Raw genomic sequence first — 26,545 nt, 5'->3', positions numbered from 1 at the left:
TCATGACAGACTGATAGCAAGTAGGCTGTGAATGGACTGTGTAAATGTTACCAGGGTCTCCAAGTCAAAATGTCAGACAAAAGAACAATGGAGAAAAATTAATTTGTGAAGTCAGCCTCTATAATAGGAGTTAATAAATACTGGAATTTATAATATAGCTCTTCAAACTATTTGTGAAGAGTGAAAAAACTGATGTTTAAAATATACATCTATATTTTATGAACACTACTTAATCTCAAGTCAAGTAGCAATAACAAGATTTTCAACAAATAGAGGTCAAAAAATGGAAAAAAGATAACATCATAAACTTAAGAACAAAAATTTCAGTCCATTACACCCATTTCTGCTGCAAGGTAAATTTTCAATTAGGTAAGTGTAAATACCTCAAAATGTAAAGTTCACGGTACCTCAAGAGGTTTCAGCAATTTACCCTGTGTGTATTAAGTAAATTACCTGTTATTGTATAGATGAGGAGAAGGTCTGTACCTGTGCCTTTCAGTGGCAGCTCACCATTAGATTAGTCCAGTTCTAGCATGAAATCACACTCACAATATGTGAGCAGGGTTAATTTTTGTTGAGGCACTATGTGTGGAAGAATAGCCAAAACCACTCTGTGCTGATGGAAGTAATCATCATTAGTTAAATGAATGTGCACTTAATCTCCTGACAAAGAGCAGAAGATAAGCACTGAGTTGGGGAAAACTCAGAAAGTACTTTAAAAGGCTGTTTCTGATGAGCTAGAAGATGGAAAGCTGATGGCATGATAAAACAAGGAGAGGTAATGCAATGGGACATCTGACTTGGGAAATATTTGCAGTAGCATTCAGAATGGGAAAAAAACACAATAAAGCAAAAAAAAACCCAAAAAACCAAAACCAAACCAAACAAACAAAAAACCACCCCAAAAAATTCTGTTCATAAATGAAAATATCTGGGTATGTGTGGATGCTCAGGGAACACTAGATCTGAAGAGTGTCACACAAGTCTATTTATATAGGACCTACAGAGATCAGAACCAATGGTCCCTGTCACTGAAGGGAGAGAAGCAGTTGGCAGAAATGCTTCTGGCCAAAATATTTGAAAATATTTAAGCTTCAATACATGAGAAAATTCTGCAAAAATCCAATCATTTTTGTTATTCACAACACTGTGTTAATCAAACCTAAAGAATTACTATGGTAAAAGCAAGCCCATCAATACAGTTGCCAATTACCACTATTAACCTTCCCAGAACTGGTAATTTATTTTTAAGTTTCTGACTACAATCTGTAACATAGGATTATCTTTTAAATAGTTTGTTCATCTTTGGTTTTTATTTACTTCTAATAGCTATCCTGTTGTAGAAACCTGTGGGATTTCAAGATACACAGTTTTGTTTATGAAAGTAAAAAATAATAATATATTTTTTAAACTTGAAACATGAATAAATCAGTACATAATTGTTAAACCAAAGTAGCATCTAATCAGTTGCCTTTCACATCATAGCACTGACCCTAATCTCTGAGGCATAAATAAACATGCATTCTTCGTGCAAACTTTAATCATAAAAAAGAATGAAATATATTCCAACATAAATATTTCAGCAAATAGCCATGTGAAGGAGCATGAATGTTTAATTTAGACATCACCTCTGTCACTATCTGTTAGACATCATACCAGTATTTCTCCTCTGGGAATTCCAAAATCTAACCAAGTTTCCAGTGCCAACTGAAAATTATATTCCTTCTTAGCCCCATAACACCCATCATCTTCTTCTAGGAACATTAAAATATTTTAATATTTAGCAAAATCCTTCTTCAAGGTTATCAAGCCATGTTTGGTCAATCCATGACTACTAATACTATCTACAAATTCTGAATAACCTTCCAGTGCCTTGCTTAAGCTGGAAGCTTCTTCCAGATATTCCTACCAAAGACCAAGTCATTCCTAACGAAGTTCCTCAACTAGAACATACCACTGTGGTCACTTTAAGGATCTTCTGTTACACTGGACTTGTTTTCATTAATTCAAGAACTTAGCAATGGCAAGTGAGATAGGAAGATAGATGTTTTTAATACTGGCTTTCAAAGACTGGAGACACAAGTCTAAATGAAACAGACCAGGTATGGAAAAATGTATGGTTTCCATATGCTTTGTCATTCAATGATCCCCCCTCAACTGCATAAAAGTGCTTTTGACCTATTGCCTCAACTAAACAACCATGTGATGACCCTTAATTGCACTTGAGCTATGGAACTGTTTGGGAATATAGCATGGAGGGATTTGTGGCTGCATGTCTGGAGACATGTGGATGCACAATACATACAATAAACGTGTCTAGGTGGAAGGAAAAGTTATGTTCAGCAACTGAGTTCATTGCTCTGGGTACAAAAATAGTGTCTCATGAACACTAGAAAGCTGCACTTAAATAACACCCTAACATTAAGGTTGTGCTCCTCAATCTCTGTACCCATTAAGTCTATAGAAAGGAATAAAAATATAAATTATCATCCTTTTGAAAGCACACACTGCAGCACTTCTAATGTGACATTTTATCTTAAAAAATGAGCTTAAAATAGTGTGTCTTAGAGGAGCCACAACAGCACATAACCTCTTACAGTTGGTTTGCAAGTGGTCTCATATTTTTCCTCATTGGAGCTCTGTAAAGAATTAGCACTTCCCAAAATACACTGCCCAAGACTTCATGGAGTAACAGAATGTGAAAGAAAGCAACTCAGCAAAAGCTGCAAATGTGCCCTTTTCTCCTTTTCTCTGCTCACCTGGTCCCTTCTGAAGCCCTCTGACAAGTGCTTGGCAGGATGGGATCTCTGTTCATGGCCTTACCATCACATTTCATTGTCTGGGTTCTAAGGTTGAACTTTAGGTGCTTATGGACTTCATCCTAACTTTCTCAGAATCTCAGTATTGGAGGGTCTGATCATAAGAATGAATAATTGGAGCTGGCTGCAAATTTCTAATGAGAGAACTAATATCTTACTACATAAGAAAAATGGGCAATATAATATAGTTCACAAAGAAATGGTGAAAATATGAGTCTAGATCAGAGGCAGTCATACAACATCTATCCTACAAGCCAACATACACCACAAACTGAAGTTCCTCCCAGGGTCCTTTGAAAAACTTAAAAAACTCCTTAAAAATTAAAAGCCACAATTATAACGATTGAGAGGAAGACAATAACATCACATGTTTGAAAAACCCAACAGACTAGCTATAAGCAGGCAAACCAATGTTCTGTATAGTAGCAATACACAGGATAAATGAAGATAATTTAATAAGGAACTTAATAGCACCAGTGAAAACCTCAGAAGGCCAATGGCCTCACACTACCAATCTGGTCTTTCCGCATGGTTAAGAGAAAGCCTCTTGTTTTCCATTACAAAATTCGATGTGCCTATACCATAACTTTCTGCCCAAATCTTAATCCCATTACCACCCAAAAACATGTTACATGTCTACATTGTCACGTAAAAACTATTGGAATATGTGGTTTCACAAAGGATGATCATTCAAATTACCCAGAAAAAAATATTCAGCACATCAACAACCTTAATACACATCTGTGTAGCTCACTGCATTAATAGACCCTATCATTATTAGTCTCTGTTGTTTTAACTGTAGATAAAATCTACAGTTAAACTTTCATAAACAGACTATGAAGCAGTAAATTCATCAAGTGAATCAACAACAACAAAAAATAAATCCACATCATATCTTTGTCCTGTGTTTGCAAATTACAATTCTGAGAGGCAGAAGCTTGGGAGAAGCTAAGAAAATTTTTGGTCACAAGTAGAAGAGAACACAGTGTTACCCCTATCAGGCATTGTTAATTCAGTAGTGTAATAGATCAGAACTAGTGCTTGTCTATATATGTAAGTTGTGAATGAAAGCAGCCATGTCCTTTACTTCCTAACATACTTTTGGAACCTACTATAGCAACAGGAAAACCACAGTCAGTCCTGGCTGAAATAGAAACTGCTCATTTTCATGGGAGAAAAGGTACAAGAGTAGCTCATATGCTCAATGAAGAACTGGAAATGTGTACATATCAAATTGCAGTTCAAATCAATTATCTGTATGACACGGCATTAAATGACTTCCAAATTAGCAGAGAGCATCCTGAAAAAATCAGTCTAAACCCATCAGTGATGGGGTTTGAAGTTCTCAGAGTGTGTACATCTCTGGAGAGATCTGTGTCTATATTATTTCATTTCAGGGGTTTATATCGAATTTGTCAGTGTCTCTGGACACAGACATCATAAACCATAATCATATGGATGCTGCCTTCTGTTCTGACAGATGTGCCATACTTGGGAACAACTCACACATTTTGGGAACTCTGACAAGTGCAGAGCAAGCCTCTAAGCTGATGGGTGACTGTGCTCTTCAGCTCAGGAAGTTTACAGGGAGAAAGCAGCAACTTCACCTATGCTCCAAAGAAGCAGGTAAGTTGCCAGCTTATTTCTGAATGACTTGGGGCTGAATGAATTCAAATATTTGAGATGTTTCTGCATTTCTGAGCAGCATGAGGTGTTTGAGGAAGGCTCTTCCCACAAGAGGGAAAGCTGCCACAGCACTGAGCAATGGCCCACACCACAAAATAACTCTCAGACTGGAGCAGTGGAGGCAGCAGCTTCAGTCTGCAAGGTTTGATGCAAGGTTTTTGGGATTTCTAAGATCTGCACTAGTGCAGTAAGCAGAAAAATACAGAGCAGTCAGACAGGTATGGCATTGTGGGACACAGTACTGTATGTTGAAAGTTTTTCCTTTTACACTTAACCTGTAACATGTCTTTTTCTCCCAAAGTGCACCTTGTTTTCAGAGGTTGAGGCCCAAGACTGTCCATTGGTACTTGATCAAATTGCTACAAGCCCAGGGCCATTCATTGCATGAGGTAAATCAACTCTTGGCCCATTAGGTACTTCCAAACCACTGTGATTACAGAGTAAAGCACATCAGCTTAAACCACCCTTATAGATCAGAACTGATTGCAACAAAGTAGTAATTAATACAAAATCAGTTATCAATAGTAATCTGAGAAGCAAGTCATGAAGCTAGCACAACTGAATTGATCACAATCATCCATGCTAAATTACATCATGTGCCTGTAAGATACTCAGTACAGTGAAGTCTTCATTACAGTTGCAGCTTTCAGGCACTATACTAATTGAAAAACAATAATAATAATAATAATAATAACAACAACAACAACAACAATATATTCTAGTATCTTCTGTGTGAACTTCCCAGGAAAGACAAGAGCAAATAGCAGAGCAGTGATTACGAGGAAGATTTCACAACTTTGGGGCCACATCACCTCTGGCTCAGTAGACAGCCTGCTACATGCACAGCCCATACACATTTTGGAGCCCTCCATGGCAGCTAGCTTTCTGCCAGGTAGCACTACCAGAACTACACAGTATTTTTCCTGGGACATTGTTCTATCCTGACCACAAACTGAAGCACAAACTTTATGAGCAACAACTTCAACAACTTCGGAAATGGCCCCGCTCCAGCAGGACACACCCCAGAGTGCCTTACAGCACTGCCTTGTAAACTCTCTTATTAATTTCATAATTAATGCTTAGAAATCAGACTTTTTGCAGGTGATAATTAAATATAAAATCAAGGCAAAACAGATGTGTGATAAATTCTTGGCAAAGGTCCTGTTTAAGTGAGTTTTAGCACGGATTTCTGGCAGGCCCAGCCCTGCTCCTGCTCTGGATCCCCCTGCAGCGCAGGCCGCCAGGGCCCTCATGGAGCACTTTGCCTCTCTCAACACTGTCTTTAAAGTTTCACTTACCATTACAACATATCAGTGTGGAAAGGTTTAACACCTGATTTGGTTTTGTTCAAGTTAAAATCCACTTCTGCAGTTCACGGTAAAACTTATTTAAAAGTTCCATAAACTTTTTATGCACTTTTCAGCTCAATACCAGCTCATTTTTCTTTGATGACATCAGTGCAACAGCGACTTTCTGGTGCAGTCCCAAAAGGGACAAAACTACTGAGAACTTTCAATAGTTCCATAAAATGAGGCCTACACCTCAGAAGAGGAAGGTACATAACATCTCAGCTCTCCTCCCTTCTCATCAAAGAAAAATTACAAATGGTAGATTAAAATAAAAAAAAATCACAGAAAACTTAAAAATTAATAGAGCTTATACAAACACAGGGTCACAGTTTATTAACACATAAACTGCTGGCCACACAGTTTGTTTGCAGAGAATAACACCGGACTTTGTCCCTACAAACCTGATTTAGGTTTGGAAATCCCAGGTCTGTTTGAAGAGACTGATACTGGACTTCACCCCTGCAGGTCTGAATTAACTTCAGAAATCCCCATTCTGAGCCTGTACTAGCCAGCTTCCTTCTACCCACAAAAGGATGGGTTTTATTCACTCTGGCTCATGCTGGAGAACGAGGGGAGGAGGTGAGTGAGGATGAACTCCAGTGAACTCCTTGGCTGGGATGAGACCTCCTCAATCCCTCTGCTCGGGCCACGGGCACAGCTACAACTTCAGCCACACAGAGACACACAAAGTCCTCTGAACACAGGGTATTTTCCCCTTCCCAGTTCACACTGTGCAGTCGCATCCAAAAAAATTACAAGCCAGGCCCAGCACAGGTGGTTTCCCTTCCCTTCAAAGTGGCCCTTACACTCTGTTGCACTGCCTGGCTCAAAACCGTGTCTGGTTTGTTGCCATGCGCCTGCCAAGGTTGCAGAGGGATGGGAGAAATGTGCCCAAGAATGGTATAAGCCACTTTAATTTGTCATATAAGGAAGTGTATAACTAGATGCCATGTCTCTCCTAAGGCCTGCCTGGTTTGGCTCAGGAGCAGGACCACATCCACTTACACAAACCACTAAAGCCCTGACCTGTGTGAACCCATGGAGGAGCAGAGCTCCTCTGGAGCTCAGTCATTCCTTACCCTGCTGCTCCCTACTGTTCCAGACATGACACACATCAGAAGTGTGGATGACAAGTAGGATATATTTTCTATCTTGGGCTATTGTTGCTACAACTAAAACCATAAATAAAATAAACTTCAGCCTGTAGTGTGCATTGCAAAGTACATTTGCTACTAAATTCATAAGGACATGTTCATAAAGCCATCCTGATTCTTCTGTAGGTCACCTACTTGGGGCTGACAGAAAATTCACTGCACTGGAGGGGACACCTGACAGCCAGGAAGGGATCCCACATGGTCCCCACCCTCAGGAACCTGTTTCTGCCTGGGGAGGAGAGGAAAGTCACACAGTCAGCGAGCTTGTGGGAACATGTCTCCCACATTAACCTCACCCACCCAGTGTCAATGCCTATGAATTACAGAAGCAGAGAGAAACTGCATAAAAACCTAGTTATTTTAACAATCTGGTTTGCACAGTAATTAATCAGATGAGCCCTCTAAGGGGCTCCAAAGAACCTAAGGTACACTTAATTCATTCTAACTGAATGAAAAACTATTAAGCTATAAAAGTTACAATGCCTAGGAAAGATAAAAAATATTCCTATAAAACCTCCCTGGAAGTAGGGAACTAACAGTTATGCCAAGCAGCAGAACAAGAGGACTTGCACTGCAGAAATGACAAAAATCAAAACACAAATAAAAATATATTTATCTTGATCCTTCAGTCTAAGTTTTAATATTTTAAAATTAATCACAGCACTGTGCTCAAAGGTGAATGATAAGAGTATTTTTCAGGGTTATGCCATGCATTGGATAGAGCTGACTGTCAGCTTGTTTTATTTAATGCAAAAGGCTTAAGTCAGTTCTAAGGTAAAGATTGTACTTCCCACTCTTTACAGGTGAAACAGAAATAGTGGTCTATTTCAAAAAAGGAACTTTATAGCATCTATAAAGTAAATGACTTATGCAAGTGTATTAGTACATTTTTTTTGTTGATGACTGCATACAAAGATATCCATGTATACAAATGTCCTCACCTTGAAACAATTCAATCATTTGTTCATGTGAACATGTGTGGCCTGTGGATTGCCTGTGAACTATTTGTCCTAGATACTGCTTTGATTACTTGTAATTCATATTTTTCTCTCTGCAATACTTGATTAATCACCTCCACCTCATGTTATTGCTCTTACTTGCAGCCTGGATGAACCCCAAAGAACTTTCATATTCACATGCCTGGGACAAATATTCAAATTACATACCTTTGCATGATTATCTGTTACCATTTATTTTCTGTGGAACATTCACTCCATTAAGCACTTACTATTAGGAACATTCAAAGTGAATTAAAAGCAACATGAAAACCTAAAAGGCATCCACAGAATTTTTCTAGTGAATGCTCACAATATTTTTTTAAACTAAAAACATCAGCCCAGAGAACAGGTAAGAAAAGAAAAAACCAACAAAAAAACCAAAACAAACAAAAAAACCCCAACCAAACTGTAGAATAACTAGAGTGCAATTACATCAACAATTTTTTTATTATAACAATATACTTTAGGAAGAAGTTCCAAAACAAACTTTTACTGTCAAACAGGAAAAACAACTTTCCTGGGAAGTTTTCCTTTAAAAATAAAACAAAACCCAGAACTCTGCATACTCAGCCCCAAAATGTAGACGGTAGCTATTACTTTTACTAAAATTATCACAGAACTTATACTCAGAAATACAGGCTCAATGGCTACTTGATTTGTCAGGAGAATGAAAAAAAGATAAACAACTCAAGAGTGTTCTGAATAAATGGCAATTTAGCAGAAATACAGTGTTTCCTTGAATGCTCTTTTGGCTATAAGCAATAATGCTGCCACAAAAATCTGGTTTGCATCATCTAAATGCTTGAAAAAAGAACACATAATTTAGGAAAAAAGCAATGGCTGCCACTTAGCCATAAAGAGCAGCACTAGTGTTAGAAATAGCTTTCCTATGATATTTTTGTTCATGTTCTGGGCTTTTTCAGCAGTAGAAGTAATTACCGTGGTTTGTGAGGGCAGTGTTTAGTGCCATTATCCTTTAAACACTGTACACAAACACTGAGTCTGACTCCAGGAAGGTTGAATGTGGCCACAAGCAGGGCTGTAGCCACATCCTTGCCTTTAACCCACCAAGGAGCCCCAGTGATTTCATGAGAAATAAAGGCTGCACTCAGGAAAAAGTGCATTGCCTTTGATCCAACTTCTTGTGTGTTAGAAAAAAAACATTCTTTTACACCTTATATGATAATTTTATGCACAATACTTTAACCTAAAAGACAGTGAGTGGAACAGCCCTGACTTTGGTTTCAGAGACTGGATACTCTTTTACTTTTCTTAGAAAATTGAATCCAGTGCCAAATCCTTTTCATCTGTGCTCTGTCAACTTCATATTTCTACTTCCAGGAAGATGCTTTACATGTTTGAGAAGCTTGGAAAGAAGACATCCCTAAATAGCTAGAGATGGATTTCTGACATTTTCTGACTGGTAAAACAGGTACTGATGATGCCAGAGGGGCGCAGGCAGATTTGAAGCTCAGTGTGCACCAGGTAAGGCTTTTACCACCAGTACTTGTGGAATTAGCCTGTACCAGCTTAACCCATAGCAGTGACCGCTTAGGGTCACTGTTTGAAACAGCTCACAACAGCCAGCTGGGAGATTTGCAAAACTTCCAGATCCCTCCAGGATTCTGTGGATTCCAGTGATTCCTGGAGTGTGCACACTCCATGCTGTCAGTCTGCACCAAGCTCTCCTCCCCAGAGCAGCTCAGCACTGTGAGCAGCTTCCTCTCCAGCCAGCAGAAAGCCAGTAGAGACTGCAGGGAAATCACCCAGTGACACACACACACTGCTTCAGCTCCTTTCTATTGGCACAAAACTCCATGCTACTTTGGCATATAATCTGCAATTAATCCAGATGCCTGCAGACAATATGTAAGTGCTCGGCTGAATACCAGCTCATTCTTCTCCTGTTTAGACACAACCTTCTTTTGTTAAAATTTTCTAGGAAGGTGCCCCTGGGACTGGTTCTTTAACTACCTTCCAAGACTCAGAGGAACTCTGCTGTATTGACCCTCCAGCCAGCTGGAGGAGCCTGGAAATAGCCTTTCTGAATGACAGACAGGATACAAGGAATGCAGGAATGTAACATGAATCACTTCCTACAGACAATAGCATGTATATCACATGAATCCTCTGCTGCGTTTTTAACCTTTGCTGAGAGAAAAAAAAGAAGTTGCTAGTAAGGGCTGTGCACTTTGAAAATAAACAAGCACTCCCCTGCACTTACCATTAGAGCACGGGGATGGCCCATTTATTAACACTTGGGTTTGCTCTTTTTATAAACAACTATGTAATAGTTGGCTTTTGCTATAATATATTTGCTTTCACACTCCTATTACAAAGCTGGTAGGTATTCCCTTCCTCTTGCAGCATGGCAAGCTGAGTGCTACAAAACCAATATGCCAGTTGGCATAGATTTTGAACACCAAATGCCCTTTATCAACTGTCTGGTTGACACATGATGCATGTTCACTTTAACAGTGAGGTGTGGGGTCACCAAGGATGCAGGTTACACCACGGGACAAGCTTCGGAGTTCAAATAAATATTACCTTTCCAATCAATGGATTAAACGCCCTGCCACTGGCTTTGCAGCAAGGGTGTGTCTGCTAATTGCAAGGAGCAGATTGAGCACCCCACATTCCTCAACCCAGACAATAGGGAAGTAGCACACCTAATCCCTTTAAATGGGATGCCTGGTGTTGCCTGCAAATCTGTTTACACTGTTTAGCAAATGTGAATTAGTATTAGCTGGCATAAACACCCTGCTGTGCGGACCTTTGTTAACTTGAGGCTACTTCCTTGTTCTCTCAAAGCTGTTAAATGACTCAATCTGGCCTTAATATGTTTCAGTGCTGTGTTCACTACTTATCTCTCAGGCCTATTGTTTTCTAATGCATCCTCATAAACGTCTAAGAGGTTCTTCATTGTGACAACAATTTGTTCAATAATTACAGGTTCACATGAAGAAAGACCAATATACCGTGTGGAAAACCAAATATACACATGGAGGTGGAGGGAGAAGAGATAAAGACAATCTCAAATTACTTTTTTTTAAAAGAGAAAGGTCTGGTATGAAAAGTCTCTAAGCGCTTTAGCATTTTCATAATTACAGAAACAGGGAATTAATTAACGGCTGTGTGTTTTACATAGTCTGTTAGGGGTCTGCAGGGATACTGCACCAGGAAAAAGATAAATTTGTGTAGTCCGTGTTGTTCTTTGGTTCACCATATGATCCAAACCAATGATATTTGGCATTAGAAAGTATTGAGTGTTCACTAGGTGCCCAAGGTGTGGAAGATGAGGTCTATGTTCCAAACAGCTGCTTACAAAACAAATGCACTTAAAAAGGAACTAGCCACAAATTATCCCTGTATCCTGACTTCCTTTAACATAAAAAATCTCCATGAATATTATGGCTTCTCTATACCAGGAAAGAAGCCACTGAAGACCTTAGTTAACTTTTCAGACCTCAGTTAAGTCTTCAAACACTTGCAGTTGGCAGGCTTGCCATCCAAATGAACACTCAAATCATATATGCACATGCAGATTTGTCCAGGGCACAGGTTTATGACCTGCCAGCAGTGGCTCTCTGTGACCCCTCAAACCTACCTTCTGACCCTGCTACCTCTCTGTCACTACCTTAATAGGAGAAATTTGCCAAAGCCAACTGTGATGTTCAGCAAGAAAGCGACAGCTGCTGGCCTGGGTGTACCTCAGTTCTGCAGCTGCAATAAATCAGCATCCTCCCAGTATTTCAAAAAGCTTCCCTCTCCCCCTCACTCTCCTTTGGCCAGTGGAGCAAGCCATGCTCATCACCAGAAGTCCCCTGTCACTTTAAGAACTGAAACGGGAAAACCTGTACCATTTTTATACTTTTGTTCATTCTTTTCAACCCATTCTAACTCTTTCCCCCTGGGAGCTAGCCCTCCACCAAAAGTTTCTTTCAGTAAAGCACTAGCTCTGTCTATTAAGCTTACCCACCCCTGCTTAGCCTTAACACTGGTTTCTTTGTACTTGCCTGGTGAACTGACCAGCTATACAGCACAATAGCTACAATTACTAAATTACACTCCCTGTCACTGCCTTTTGTATCACACCTCTAACAGGTGTCATTACCATGATAGGCAAATTGTAATAATCCATCCACAGGCTCCCCCCCCCAAGACTTCATAATGTTTTTCTTTTTATTATTATTAGTTGATTTTACATAATATATGTGTGAATACTGCACAGAGCCTGAATGGTTGGTAAATGCACAGGACTGGAAGATTGAACTGCATGGATTGTACACACAAACAGCAGCATTTAGGACAACGAAACCTGAATGCTGACACATCCCTGATACTGTGAATACATGCACGTACACAGATATATTAAAATAGTAATAATAATACCAATAAACGTGGCTATGGAAAACATATGGGTTTGAAAAAGAGGCATGGGAAGAATTTCTGAGCTGAGGCTGCTCCCCTGCCCTTCCCTTACCCAGATGTGCCATGGATATGATGGGTGCATGAGGATAAACTCAGATCCCCTGCAAAACCCTAGCAGGTGAGGCAAGCATAAGAAAGCATTGCAGGTTACAAATTCTATGGACTCGGCGATTAAAGGCAGGTTTTTAGTGTAAATTTAATATAAATATTTAATGACTTATATGATTCACAAAATCAAATATTGAAGCAATGTTTAAGTAAACCAATAAGGTACTTCTTTACTTAGGCCATTGGAACCCGCCATAACCTTTTAAAAGTGATAAATATATTGATATGTTGCTGTCTGCTGTTTTCTGGAGTCCCACTCACTACTATGTTATTCCAGTTGTACACCACACAAAATCCACGGACTTTATTGACTGGAATAAAAGGTCACACAGTATCAAAATGGGTTCAAAAACCCAACCTGATAATGATGGCATTGACAGCCCCACCAACACAGTTTGGATTTCCTCAGTCCAATGCAAAGACAGAAATAAAACTCAGAAAATTTCACACACTTGCAATGTAATACCTGGAGTAAAAAAAAAAAAAAAAAAAAAATACACTGTGCTTCAACCCTTAGTTGAGAATCTCCATTCTGTAATTCACACTGCCAAGATATTCTGGATAAACAAAAAGTAATTGAAACAAGCCCAGATGGCTAAAATTGTTTTATTTGCACTTAATTTAAAAATTGAAATCCATAGTTAAGCCATTTTTAGCTTTACAGGGTATTGTAGGAACACAATTGTTGTTCTAGCCTGAGAGAAACACAAGAGATGGCCTGTGAAATCTTATTGTGATACTTGTTTAGATGCTAATAAAGGCAAGAATGATCGTTCTTGTCGTTCTGAAAAACTGTATTTCAGAGCTGAAGTAATTTATGACCTACCTGCCCATTTTTGGATAATTAGACCATAATTTTTGGCCCTACAACATCCACTGAAATAGCTACAGCAAAGTGCAAGAATGCCATTACCCAGCTGTATTCCTGCTACAAGTTTGGCATCTCCTTGCAGAGCTGTTTCTCAACATGACAAAAAATTGAATGAAAAATAAATCCTTTTTGTCCTACCCCATTATGCCATTCTTCCACCTTACACACTTAACTAAGTTCCCAAGCAGGACATGCTTCAGGATGCTCCTGCTTCTGAACACAAAAAACCCCTGTAACTCACAGAATGCAGCACAGGTGTCAATATTTCGGATAGCTGGAAAAAAGTTTGGATTTTGGCATTTCTTCTGCAAGAGGGACACTGTACCACACTGAGAAAGCAGGTAAGCTGCTTTGAAGCACATGGCCTCTAGGCCCCATCCCCTTTTAAAACTCTAATATCACCATCAAATCATAATGCAAAAAGCTTTCCGGGATCACAATCCAGGAAATGATGTCAGGAAAAAATGTCACCCCACTTCAGGCACAGAGCTGCAGTCATTTGACAGACCCCGTGATTACAGTCTGGATCTGAGACAGAAGAAAGAGGACAGGAAAGGTATGAACAAGTTTCACCCTCTTTAGTCTAGACTAGGGTCTGTAATAAAGATGTCAGTGTCACCAGAACAAGTGACAAGTGGTGGACTGGGGTTATCGTTCACAGTACCAAAATTTACAGTCTACAGAAGTTTCTACAATAATCACAAATATAAGTTATACTTCTGTAGATCTCAGCTCTGGGAATTGCATATTTAGGAGGAGGAAAACATTAAAAATGGGTGCTCAGGATGCTCTTCCTCTTGATTCTTTACCACACTTTCTACAGTTAGACAAAAAAAGTAAACCAGAGTTGGTATGACACACTGTCATAACTTGGCAGATGTGAAACATAAAAGCAACACAGAAGCTGCCTCATGTCTTGCATAATCTCTGTGAATCACCTGTGAATCATGCTCCCCTGAAATACATCACCAGACTGAATTGAAAGCGCCTTACTTCTCCTCTCCTATCTTAAAAAGGGTCTTGAATAATTGAAGAGTACAGACAAGGGCCACAGAGAAGATTTACAAATTGTGGGCAAAGAAACCTATTTTACGATGAGGGATTTAAGGAATTCAGTTTCACAATAAAGCTGAAAAGAAGTTTAATTTATGGTTCTAAATATTTTTATGGCAAAACATTCCACTTGCTAATACAGTCTCCAATCTGTCAAGAAAGGAAATGCGAAGGATTTAGGATTTAACTTTGAAGCTTGGCAAACTCAGATTAGAAACAGAATCACCTGCTCCTTTAAATGCAGACTGAGTCACTATTGGAATGATTACTATGGAAAGAGCTGGCCTTCCCATCTCTTGATACTTTCAAACTAATGGATGCTTTTCTGAACAAGCTATTTTCATGCTTACAACTTACTGAGTTAAATGATGGAATAATTGGGTGAGATTGCTGGCTTTGTTTCATACAATAGGTGAGACAATGATTTAATGGTCCTCCATATTTAAAACCTATGAATTTATGGATTGTGTCAATGTCTAAACATTTTTCTCCATCAGGTATGACAACAGTTTCTCTCCTCACTTTCCAGGAAAGTTTAAATACAAATTTATCCTATTAATTTCCCTCCTTATGGCACATGCAAGACAATGGCCATGAAAAACATTGAGTAGATAAAGCTGAATACGAAACTATACAGTGCAAATCCAACCTTTTCAATAAGGCCCTTAGAAATAGCATGTTTCTATGAAGATATCTGGAACAGAGATATCTGAAGAGATGAAGAGTGGTGCAAGTAAGCCTCTTCATCCACAGAACCCAAAATTAAAATTCTTAGGAAAGAAATTACATCGCTTGCTACGTAAATCTCCGTGTAGCATTTATGGATCATTGCAATAGTGAACCACATTTAGGAAACAAAACACTTTAATAAATACCCTATTAAAATCCTACTGAATTTTTCCTCATTTTACAAAGTGTGGATGACACCAAAATCAAACATTATATTCTACTCACAGTACGAAGGCCTCAGCTGAACATGCCACTGCCACAGTACTAACCCAGCTCCCTCAAGGTGGAAGGGAATAGTTTGAAATCACACACACACAGACACACGACTGGGAACACAGGACCATCCTCAGGTCTGAGTCTATGCCTCATTTTACAGAGATTTCATTAGAATCAGCCACCCCTTATTGGCATGGTCTCAAACTAGCAGGGATTTAATTCCTAACTCCCAATGTATGCATGTATACAAACAGAGGGAAAAAAAGAGGGAGTGAGAAATTGTATGCATCTGGATGTAAATACAAAAGATATGTCTTACATACAAAATATACATAAAATCTCATTGTGCCTTGTAAGGCTGTAGGAGTTATTTCAAATGTTTCCCATGATAGCAAATAATTATGTTACCCTTGCATCTCTCAGGCCACCTTTAGCATTGAAGCAAACAATTTGTTCTAACACATTCCATCATTGCTTCTACCAGTTCAACAACCAAGCCTTGGATCTGCCACACTTTAAAATATTCAAGAACTGTGTTGTTAGAATCAAATTATTGAAAAATGTTAAGTGTGCACCTCTGTTAGAATGTGCAGCCATTTTCCTAAATAAAACAAACCTGGAAAAAATTCCTCCCATGGGCTTTGATGATATGAAGAATAAACATGTCATTTTATCATGACCTTTCCTGTCCACTTTATCTATCATAACACACTACTTAGCATACTGCATGAGACAGATGAAAGTTTGTTGGGCTGCCCAATTTTGTTCGAGCCTCCTGATTTATTATGTTAAGTACTTATCTGACATCTGAATTAAATGAGACTATCAACAGTAGAATCTAGTTTTAAGGAAAAAATAAATGATTGAGGAAGACTTGTCTCTTATAGGGACATACCTGAATATATCCAGCCTTTGTTTCAAGCCCAACATGACTAGAAAAGAGTTCTTAAACTTTCTACTGTCCCCAACTCTCCCTGTTACCTCCTGTCTCTTTTACCTGGTACCATTGCTCTTACTGCAATATTTAAGCACTATTTTCATGTTCATTTTACCAGACCCAGTCTAAAATCTTGTAGATTGTTTCCTGCTAACACTGAAATACAGACTCCTCTATCAACTGATATGTAAATCTTCTGTCCTGGCTTTCATCAGCTTTTCATTGATTATTCAAATAATCTCTTCCCTGGCTTTGATAAAATCATTCTTTTTCTAGCCAGTGGTTTGGGCAACTTATCTCTCTCTTTGCAGTGCTTTCTTTCCTGCTCCTTCCTTCACTCCTGCCTCCAGTTTCATTCCTTTCCCACATCAAATTTCAGGTGCCATACTTCAAGGCCAGCCCAACTGAACTTTTTATCAATTTTTATTCAGTATACCATTCAACTGCTTGGCAAGTATGTATGACCAGCCCAAGTGACCAACTTTCCAATCAAATCTGCAAGCAAACACTCTTCTCTCTTTTGGTCACTGTCCATTAGAGTTGGGAGGATTTTAAGGCCCACCTAAAATTATCTTTCTGTTACATTTACAGTTACTGTTTCTCTTTATGAACTTTGTAAGTTTCTATTAAACTCTATTGCTATAAATTTTGTGAGAAGAAAAAAAAAACAGCACAAATCTTACAACTGATGCAACAAGATGCTGATCATCACTCTTCTTCTTTTCCTTTATAACCTGTTAAAACTCACCCATTTTCCCCTGTCTGATTGCTAGATTTTTGGAATAGGAAGCAATTTTTTCCCTACATTTCCATAGCAAATAGTACAACAGGGCCTTCATCCAAGATATGGCTCCTTAGTATTATGGTATTTGAAGTTGTAAGGTAATGTAGAGTAAGAATAATTACAAGGCCAGAGATCTGCTGGACTGCATTACACACAATGAAGGCTGCAAATACAGTAGATTTCTTAACCACAGCTGCACTGGCACAAAATAAACCTTTACCCATGCACCACATCACATTTATACAATATCCTTTAATATACTACAAAACAAGGAGGATTTTCTGATTATTTTGTTATTTTTTTATACAAACAAGGTAGGAATAGTTCAAACCTAATGACTCTGTCAGTTGCTCTTTATACTGTAATTTCTGCTATGCTTTTTTAGTGATCACAGACATATGTCTCCTTACCAAATTAAGTACATACACATTTAAGTGACAGCATATTTTTAGAATGCAACATTATATGTTGGCAACAAAAAACTACGACATCACAACATCTAAATTTATAAAAAAGCCAGCATTATACTGTGATAGTGTCACATTAAAATAAAATTACACTATATTATTATAGCATTTTAAATTAATATGAAAGAGTTTGGAAAATGAACATTTCAAAATGTATTCTGTTTCATAAGAATGGATCTTATAATGACCATACAGAATTTGTGTTCCAGGTATATTGGATCTTGAATTGGATAACAGAAGAATTAAAAAAGCCATAGGAATAAAAAACAATATTTCAAAGATGCAAATAATTATTTAAGAACACATGTAAACCACCCCCCAACCCTATTTTCCTCACAAAGCTTCATAAACAGAGCACACACACAGACACAACTACCATTGCAACACCAGCTGTAATGACAACAGTCAGAAAAAAAAGAGACTATCTACATAAACCAAAAATAAACCACACACACTTCTAAACAGAAGGTTTTGTGAAAAAAATGGAGTATCTGTAACAGTGCACCACAGATCTACACAGTATGAAGTTTATCTCACTAATCAGTCATTAAGTGAAGGTTTAATAGTTCCATAAGGGAAGGTAATTCCCTCTTTTTCTAATACCTTCACATCATTAAGTGACTGCCAGTTTCATAGAAATGTGCTTACAACCTTCTGATTCAGAAAATAAAAATACCAAATATTTAACACTGAAGGAAAACAAACCCATTAAAACAAAAAATACTGAAGACCCTGCTCAGAAATCCTGTCCCCTCCTCCCCCATTAGATGTGGTTAGTGTTTATGCAAACGTATTACTAATGTGTATTGCAAATTAAGCAGAACAGAATAATCTTTTGCCTAGACTTACAGGACATTTTACGTCTTCAATTAGATGAGCAGCAACAATATTCACTTTGAGCTCTAAAATACCTTTCACAGATAGAGAGGTTAATTGGTTGATCTTAGACTATGGATAAAATTCAATACCTAAATTAAATGCATGTGTATAGATAAAGACATATATATATATATATATACGTATGTATAAAAGTATCTTTGCACTTTTTGATACAGTTATTTTAATTAGAAAAATAGACACCTTTTAAAAATTAATTAAGTTTAAATCCTGTTCAGGAAAAACTTGCATATTATTAACACTGTATTTTTAACTCTTACTCAAATACAGCCATATGCTTTTTTTGGTAAATTTATTATTAATATCCCTGGTATGCAGATAAATGTTTAATAGCAAATTGATATACATTTCAAAAGAACAAATAACTGTGTTTTATAAGCACTGCATTAAAAAGTATCTATGGCATATTTATGGATACAAAAAATCCTAATAGGGTCAAACTTATAAGACACTGACTAATGTTACAAGTAGGTACTTAGAAACATGCTGCATTTTCCCCAAATTCCATTATGGTAACAAACACAAAAAGATGCTGATATCCAGTTGTGTTAAGTACATCTTTAGTTCCACCCATTACACAATACCAAGTCAGAAAACAGTTTTATCTGACTGGTGGCTCAATGGCGCAGCCTATGTGTGCAAAAGTAGAACACAGCAAGTTTCTGGTTTTAGAAATGAGTGCCAGCCCTCTGGTTTTGCTGCATTTAGATAATCAAACATACCTACAATTTGCAAAAGTGATGAGCTGCATAAATGAAGAACTATTTCAATACAATATGGATACTTACAGACCTAAACTAATTAAATTATTGGCAACATATAACATGAAATCCAAGTGATTCTGTGCAGAATTAGTAAGTATAATTAATTTGGATATTTCTCTGTAGGACTAGATCTGAAACAACGATTTTCACTCAACCTTTATTAAAAAGATACTGAAGAATATAAATATATATGCATACATAACACAATTTCACCTCACCACATTTAAAATGCCCATTTGGGTATATTAATACTGTTTGGTTTGTTTCTTATTTTCAGAGACAAAATACCTACTTAGATTTACACTTTCATTTCCAAAGCAATATACCTATGTAAAATGTTTTACTACTCTGGTACAAGTAATGAATGAATTCTGTAGCACAGAAGGATGCAAAGCACAAACAAATACTCTCCTCATATATATGCATTTAACACGAATTAGCTTTCTCACTTCCCCATCACAACCCTCACTCAGTCCAAAGCAACCAAATCCAGTAATTCTCCTTAAATATGATTACAAACCAGTTAAAGCACAGGATCCAAATGTGGACTGTAAAAACTGGGGAGAGAAAAGACATGAAAGAGACAGGGACTGATCAGCTCACGCCTGTAAATAACTGGATAATAATTTTCAGACTGGTGAAAATACCAGTTTGTTCATTCCAGGTGGGTGTCCAATACCTGGACACAACATGCCATGACCTGTATCACTTATTTCAAGTGAGCTGAACAATCTTAGGGGGTCTGAACTGGGGAGACCTGCAAGCAGAGCAGTTTGTTTAGTTAAAGAAACACTCCCCTAGTTAATATGACAGATTTTAAACAAAAATAAAAAGCCTTTTTTAAAAAAAAAAAAACCAAAGAAGTCACTTTCTTCCTAACAGAATATAAGCACATATCCATAGAAATATAGAGGAAAAACTCTCAAATAAAATCTTATTTACAATCAGATATTTGTATTCTGTTTTACAGAACAAAGTCATAATGGTTTTATAAAGCCAAGTATACCGACATAAAGAAGTCTTTTTTTTTTTGTCATGCAGAGTTCGCTGCTAATCCAGACATAGAAAAGAACAGTGTTTTATATTTACACTCCATTCTTTTTTTTTCTATTATTCTAAAAAAATGACCCTGCATATTTACTCAAGCTGTTTAAGCAAGTAAGAAGTGCAAATAACATGGCTTGCATCATGTTACAAACCCAAATGAGTAAGAAAGCTGCCAGCACAAAAATATATGTTAAATTCAGAAAAAACATATGACTTATATAAAAAAAAAATTAAAAATATATATTAAATTCAGAAAAACTTATGCACCAGTTAATTTGAGGACTGCAAAACCTCTTTTAAATATTTAAAGATTTATTTTCATTGTTAGCATCTCTTGTGTTTTGTAAACATGCAATTAATGAAAAATTCCTGGATTTAACTCAAGCTTGGATAATGTTGTCCCTTGGTGTTCCACCTGAAACAGTTTTGGAGGTTTGTTAACATACAGGTCAAATGCTCCTATTTCTTTATATGCAAAAAAAAATCCATACACTAACATCACTTTATCTGCTAATGCTGTTCATTGCTGACTGTTAATAGTTTCTCTGGACATTTTCAAGTTAATTTTTGAAGAGCTTGTAGTGCTTAGAATCCATGGAAATTATCAGCCACATATTTGTCACTAAATTGTCCAAGCCAAAAAATCAGATGTGGGAAACAGCATTGACAACCTGCATTCTACAATGAACACATCTTGTTATAGCAATAATGGCTTTGTGTATTTATTTAGCAGTACTCTTTAGGGCTAATTCAAATAGAAATTAGTATTTGGCCATGGACATGCTCATAGCCTGAAAAGAGATATTTATTCTGTAAAAGTTAAATCCCTACTCCAACTGTTTCTTTGGTTGCTGTTTGCCCATTCTAGAATTAAACTGGTCTCACACATTTTTCATGTTTGATCCACTGAAATAAAACTAGACAACTTTTATAGACATGGCTTTATTGAAATGGATGTTTATTAGTTAGATCATACTGCTCTACAGAAAATAATTCTCCTGCTGCTTATAAACATTTTGATCAGCCATATTCAAGTGAAAGAACAAGTCTAAGGGGGAGGGGGAAAGGAAAAGAAAGAAAATGGGAGGAGTAGAGACGGATACCATGCACAATTCTCATGTGACCTGTGGTACTACCTAATTAGAAATCATAAAGTTTCCATAAACCTTTCCCTGGAAGCAGCAGTATTCCTGCTCTCACATTTCAGTCCGTGTTGGCTGATTTACCTATGTTTCCGTGAGTAGAAGAACAGAAAATGCAACACATAGTTTTGAGGAGGAAATCTAATGGCACATTGTAAACAAGCACCACCAGTTTAGAAACGGAATGCAAACAAAGCAAAGGGATTTTTCCAACAGATCTTTCTTCATTATAGTACAGGACACATAAGAGAACGCTACTGAACTGCAACCTCAATTATACTGGCCAACAAATTACTTTTAACCATTAAATTAGAAATGTTCTTCAGCACTATTCAGTTTAGCATTCTACACTGTCTCCAGGCTGAAGGTGGTCTGCATGTTGAACTTAGTACTGTGTGGGTTATAGTCTTTGTTTGCAGTCTTAACTGGGGATTGCACCTTAGCTACCGTAGTTCAAGCGTAAAAATACTTTGTCTGTAACACTATATACTGTTGCCAGCGACCCTCTAAATCCTTGAACCAACTGTGTCCTCTGGTGTCACAGAAGATAATGCCAATTTATTGCAATGTGTGGCTTTTTTAACTGATTAAAATTAAGCCGTAAACACGTGACAATGGAATTAGCACATTTAGAGAGTCTGTTTTCCCACATCCCATTTTGCGCTAGTGCGGCTGATCCCTGCAACTCTACGCGGGTGCAATTTTAATGACTTCGCTAGGTTTTGATGTTCTTATGAAAAAGCAGTGCTTGGTGTTTGTGGAGAAGGTAGATATGGAGGCTGAGTAGCTGTGATTGCGGACACTGTGACATCGTCTCTGTTTTTCGATAGGATCGGTGTCATTTTCCTCCCCACGATAAGACACCTCACTGACAGAGCCCGATTAGGGAAAATTTTATTATAAAATTCACTTCTATCAAACAAGGATGGAGTGATAAACAGTTCAGCCTCAGGGAAGAAACAGGAAAAGATTTTTCTTCTCTCTCTCTCTCTGTCCCTTTTTTGTTTTCCTTTTTTTCCCTCCATTTGAGAAAAATCCTCCCTCCTTGTAGGACTTTCCCTGAACGTGAATGTGTTAAGCTAATATGAATTCTCCAAATGTAGAGATCAAAGACATACGAATGTTGTTCTAAAAGGAGAACAGCTGTGTTACCTCACAATTCAGGAATATGATTTTAAAAAGTAAAAAGTGAGGACATTTTCTGAATTACATTTTCTGCCAAATTCATTAAAATCAAAAGTCTTCTGAACAGGAAGCTTAGGGAAACACAATTTTATTTTCCAATATTCACTAACATTTCTCCCTGGTTAGAAAACTGGCAAGCTGCAGGATAAACAGGGAAAATGGATAGTTGCATTAATGCTTGAAGATAGACTAACCTCCAAGGAAGAACATAAAAGAAATATTGATTTTATCTTTTTTTTAATACTAAACCATCTTTGCTTCCGCATTTGGTAGCTCACAAAGGATACCTCTAACAGGGCATCCAGTGCTATATATGCAACATGTTTCTGCAATCAGCACAAAGGTAGCCAGTAAATATCTCTAGTAGATGTCTTAGGGAACTTGGAGAATGAAGTCCAGGTACACAGAGTAATTGATTCCAGTTCTTATTTTTTTACTTTACATATTTTCTTAATTTACATTGCATCACTGATAATTCACTGATTAGGAAATAAACAGTGCTAAAAAGTAATTCTTCTAAAAAAAGAAAAAAAAAATTAACACAATGGAAAAGAGTGTACTGATGATTTTTTCAGGCTTTCACATCCAAGCTGTAACAATGCCATGAACCAAATGATTGTCTTGGTTGCTCAATAATAAAACCTCCAAAGGAAGAAAACCCTAAGCACTGCCAGTGTTTTTTTTTTTATTTATGTCCAAACTGGAGTCACTACATTAAAACCATTCCCTCAAGATGGTGGCCTCAAAGTTACAGATGCTCCTTAAATGAGTTTTAAGCACTTTCAATTAGAACATTACAAATCTGCTGTCAAAGAGAGCCTTAGCATACAAGTCCTTCTGGCAATGTTCTACATTTGCTTTTATTAAATAACAATGGGAGGATGTTTACAAGCATATATAATTTTCATTAGGCACACTCAACCCAAACACAGTACACATATGATGCAAACTTCAAATAACTTCAGTAGCAGTTGTAGCCCCGAAGTAAAAACTTGCCAAAAATGCCTTCTTATTTGGCTAACACATCTTTCTAGAAATTGTATTTACTGACATCTGTGCCCTTCTATTAAGCTGAATAGAAGTATTAACTGAAGGGTCTGCTGAAATAAACACTGCAATAAATTTTATGGTTCTATGAAACTACATTAGACTCAGCCATCAGCTTAGCTTTTCTACTTGCAACTTGCATGAAAGAAGAGATAAAAATGTTATTTTACACTCTTGGAATAGTCAAGACAAAACATGTGTTCCATCTATCTATAATTTCAAGTTGAGCACACTGTATTTTTAATAACTTGTGTACTTTTAGTAGTGTTTTAGTAATGTTTAATAACATGCAAATTATTTCAGAAGTCATGATCATACTACCCAGTCTTATCTTGAAACACTAGATTCTATCAAATATCCCCATGTTTTTCAGCTGATGATTCAGTTCTATGCTGTGCAGTTCCACACAATCAGAAAAAGAAAAATGTTTACAAAGATGACTGCATTACAACATCAGTGTGAAAAAATATGACTAATGAAGGTAAGGCAGATCAATTAATGGGCAAGTTAGAACTCCAACACATTTCTTTTCAGCCTTCAAAATAAGATTTTAAACAATGAGTTAGTGATTTCAGTAGGGGAAGTAGCCAGAGGAAAAAAGTACATCATTTGACTAGTGGTCTGTTAGATAGATTTCCTTCAATAACTTCTTAAAAGAACATTTGCTTCTGATTGACTGTAGCTGAAGCGTCAGAGCTGTTAACTGTGTATTAAACATGAAAAAAAAATACAGCTCAATAACCCCATCTAAACAGAGAAGGAATTCTAATTAGCAACAACAAGGCAATAAGACTGCTCTCCCCTACAACTTCTTCTACATAAATGTCTCTAAACCTGTTTGGAACTTTTTATCTTTTCTGGGAAGGGGCAAAAGAAAACGATTTGAATAATTTAAACAGCTCAGTGTTACCTACTCCTTGTGCTAAAGTTGGCCATTCCTCTCCATGTGCAGCCTGACCAGGGAGCTGGTGAGAATGGCAGGAAACAAAGGTGAGATCAGAGAAGATCAGCATTCTGTTCTGTATAAATACATGGTGTTGCACTTTGCAACAGAAACCAGAGTAACACCTGAACTCCAGGACGCAATTGAACAATTAGGAACTGAACACAATTATTAAGTTTTTTCCCCTGTAATATACCCAAACAGCAGCATTAACCAAAAGTCTCCTGGAAGGAGCAAGCAGTTCCCTTTCTCTCTCTCCAAGACATAGCATATGAGTTGTCTGTGTGGATCTGTGTAGCTATAAATACACTTATCTAGAAGAAATAGTCAAACAGTCTTTTCTAAGAGGACTGCCTGATTGGTTAGCAGAAAATTGATACAGTGGAGTGAAGAATAACTGATAAAGAGATAATCCAGTGTGGCAATGTAGTTCTGCAGTGCTGCAGCTCCTGCCTTCATTGGGTGGTGAGTGTAGGGTGATGGAAGAAAAGGACAGGCTTCTGTTGTTTGCATTTGAAGTATGAGGGAGACATGGTGTGAGCAAACTTCAGATGTGAAGAACAAAAGCCCAGTTTTCCTCTATACCATCTTTAACTATATGATGAAGCCTAAAGCTGAAACACTGTGCTATTCCACTTTTACAGCTGATGTTCTCTTTATCTGTTTTTTACCTCTACAAAGCAGAGATACAAATATCTGCATGTACTTATTTGGTGCATACATAACTTCATTTCCAGAGACAGGGTCAGTGCATATGTTCTAACCTGACCTTAATTTACACAGTAATTTTCCAGACTGCTACATCATGCTCATTACTGGTGTAGCCAAATTTTTCCCAAGCAGGCTATATTTAACAAATGTTTAAAATTATTTCTACAAGGATTAAACATCCACAAATTATTTTATTTTATATAAATGAATAATTTAGAGAGAATAGTACCTAAGCTGGTGGTGGATCAGAGTATGCCAGTTACAGGAGCAGTTAAGCGCCCATTGGCACAGCAAGACTCAAAGACCCGGTAGGTTTCAAAGAAACACTTTTTTTTTTTTCTTCCCCTTCTAGAACTCTTTGCTTTCTAGTAAAGCTGCAACCACAATGTTCTCTCTCTTAATGCCACCATAAAAAATCAAAACACTTTAAAACAAATTGATGTCCTCTTTAATATAGTCATCACATCATCACAGTGCCCTTGCACCCTGCTTGGTGACAACCAGGGGGATGCACACACACATCTCTCTCTTGCTTGCTCTCTCTCTTTTTTTTTTTTTTAAGGCATTGAAGCGGGCAACAAAGAAGGAGAGAAAGACTGGGAGAGACACTCAATTGAGATATTGGCACCTTTGATTGACAAGATCTAATCAGCTTATCTCCACACTAATAAAGTTGATGGCCTGTGGAGCTGGTATATATGTCCAGCTTCAAGTGAACTTTCAGTAGCCAAAGCCTCAAGGGCCAGGACTAAGACTGAGCTTATCTAAACTGATTTAAATCAATTCCTAATGGGCTATTTCAATTTGATCAATTTGAAAGGTTGGAAACCTGTTACCACTTGACTAAATTGTCCTGATTTGTGCTGGCATCACTGGAGATTTGGTCAGAGACACAAACTATTTATTACAATGAAACAATGGAGTACAACTGATACACTTCTGAAATTATTTCACCCTCCTTAAATACTGTTCACTTTATCACACTTTAAAACACTTTATTGGGTGTTTTACAGATGAACTTCTCTTGTACTCAATAGAACATTCTGAAGTATGATGTTAGAAAATGGGTAGTGAAAACCACAAGCAAAATTTCCTATGTCATGAAAAGCGGCTGGGCTGAAGTGCTTTGTAGCTATTGAACAATTGTTTTTCTGAATTAACAGATTCCTTCATGTATTTTGAGGGACTGCCAGTTCCACTGAAGGTG

At 37.4% G+C, this 26,545-nt stretch overlaps 1 protein-coding gene and 1 long non-coding RNA gene across 5 annotated transcripts in view; both read right to left on the bottom strand.

The window, feature by feature from the left end:
• LOC135306817 (uncharacterized) overlaps positions 1 to 10,845 on the bottom strand; it is a 44,301-nt gene extending 33,456 nt beyond the window's left edge. Inside the window, exons 1-2 of the long non-coding RNA XR_010367582.1 lie at positions 10,780 to 10,845; positions 7,144 to 7,237 (exon numbers count right to left, since the gene is read on the bottom strand). This is a non-coding gene — a long non-coding RNA (uncharacterized LOC135306817). The remainder of the gene's footprint in view (positions 1 to 7,143; positions 7,238 to 10,779) is intronic.
• VTI1A (vesicle transport through interaction with t-SNAREs 1A) overlaps positions 1 to 26,545 on the bottom strand; it is a 256,745-nt gene that overhangs the window by 151,801 nt on the left and 78,399 nt on the right. The gene's annotated exons all lie outside the window — the stretch shown is intronic.

Source organism: Passer domesticus, chromosome 8 (assembly GCF_036417665.1).
Source record: "Passer domesticus isolate bPasDom1 chromosome 8, bPasDom1.hap1, whole genome shotgun sequence".
NCBI lineage: Eukaryota > Metazoa > Chordata > Aves > Passeriformes > Passeridae > Passer > Passer domesticus.
Note: the sequence above shows the minus strand (reverse complement) of the source record. Positions and strands in the feature narration are given on the sequence as shown.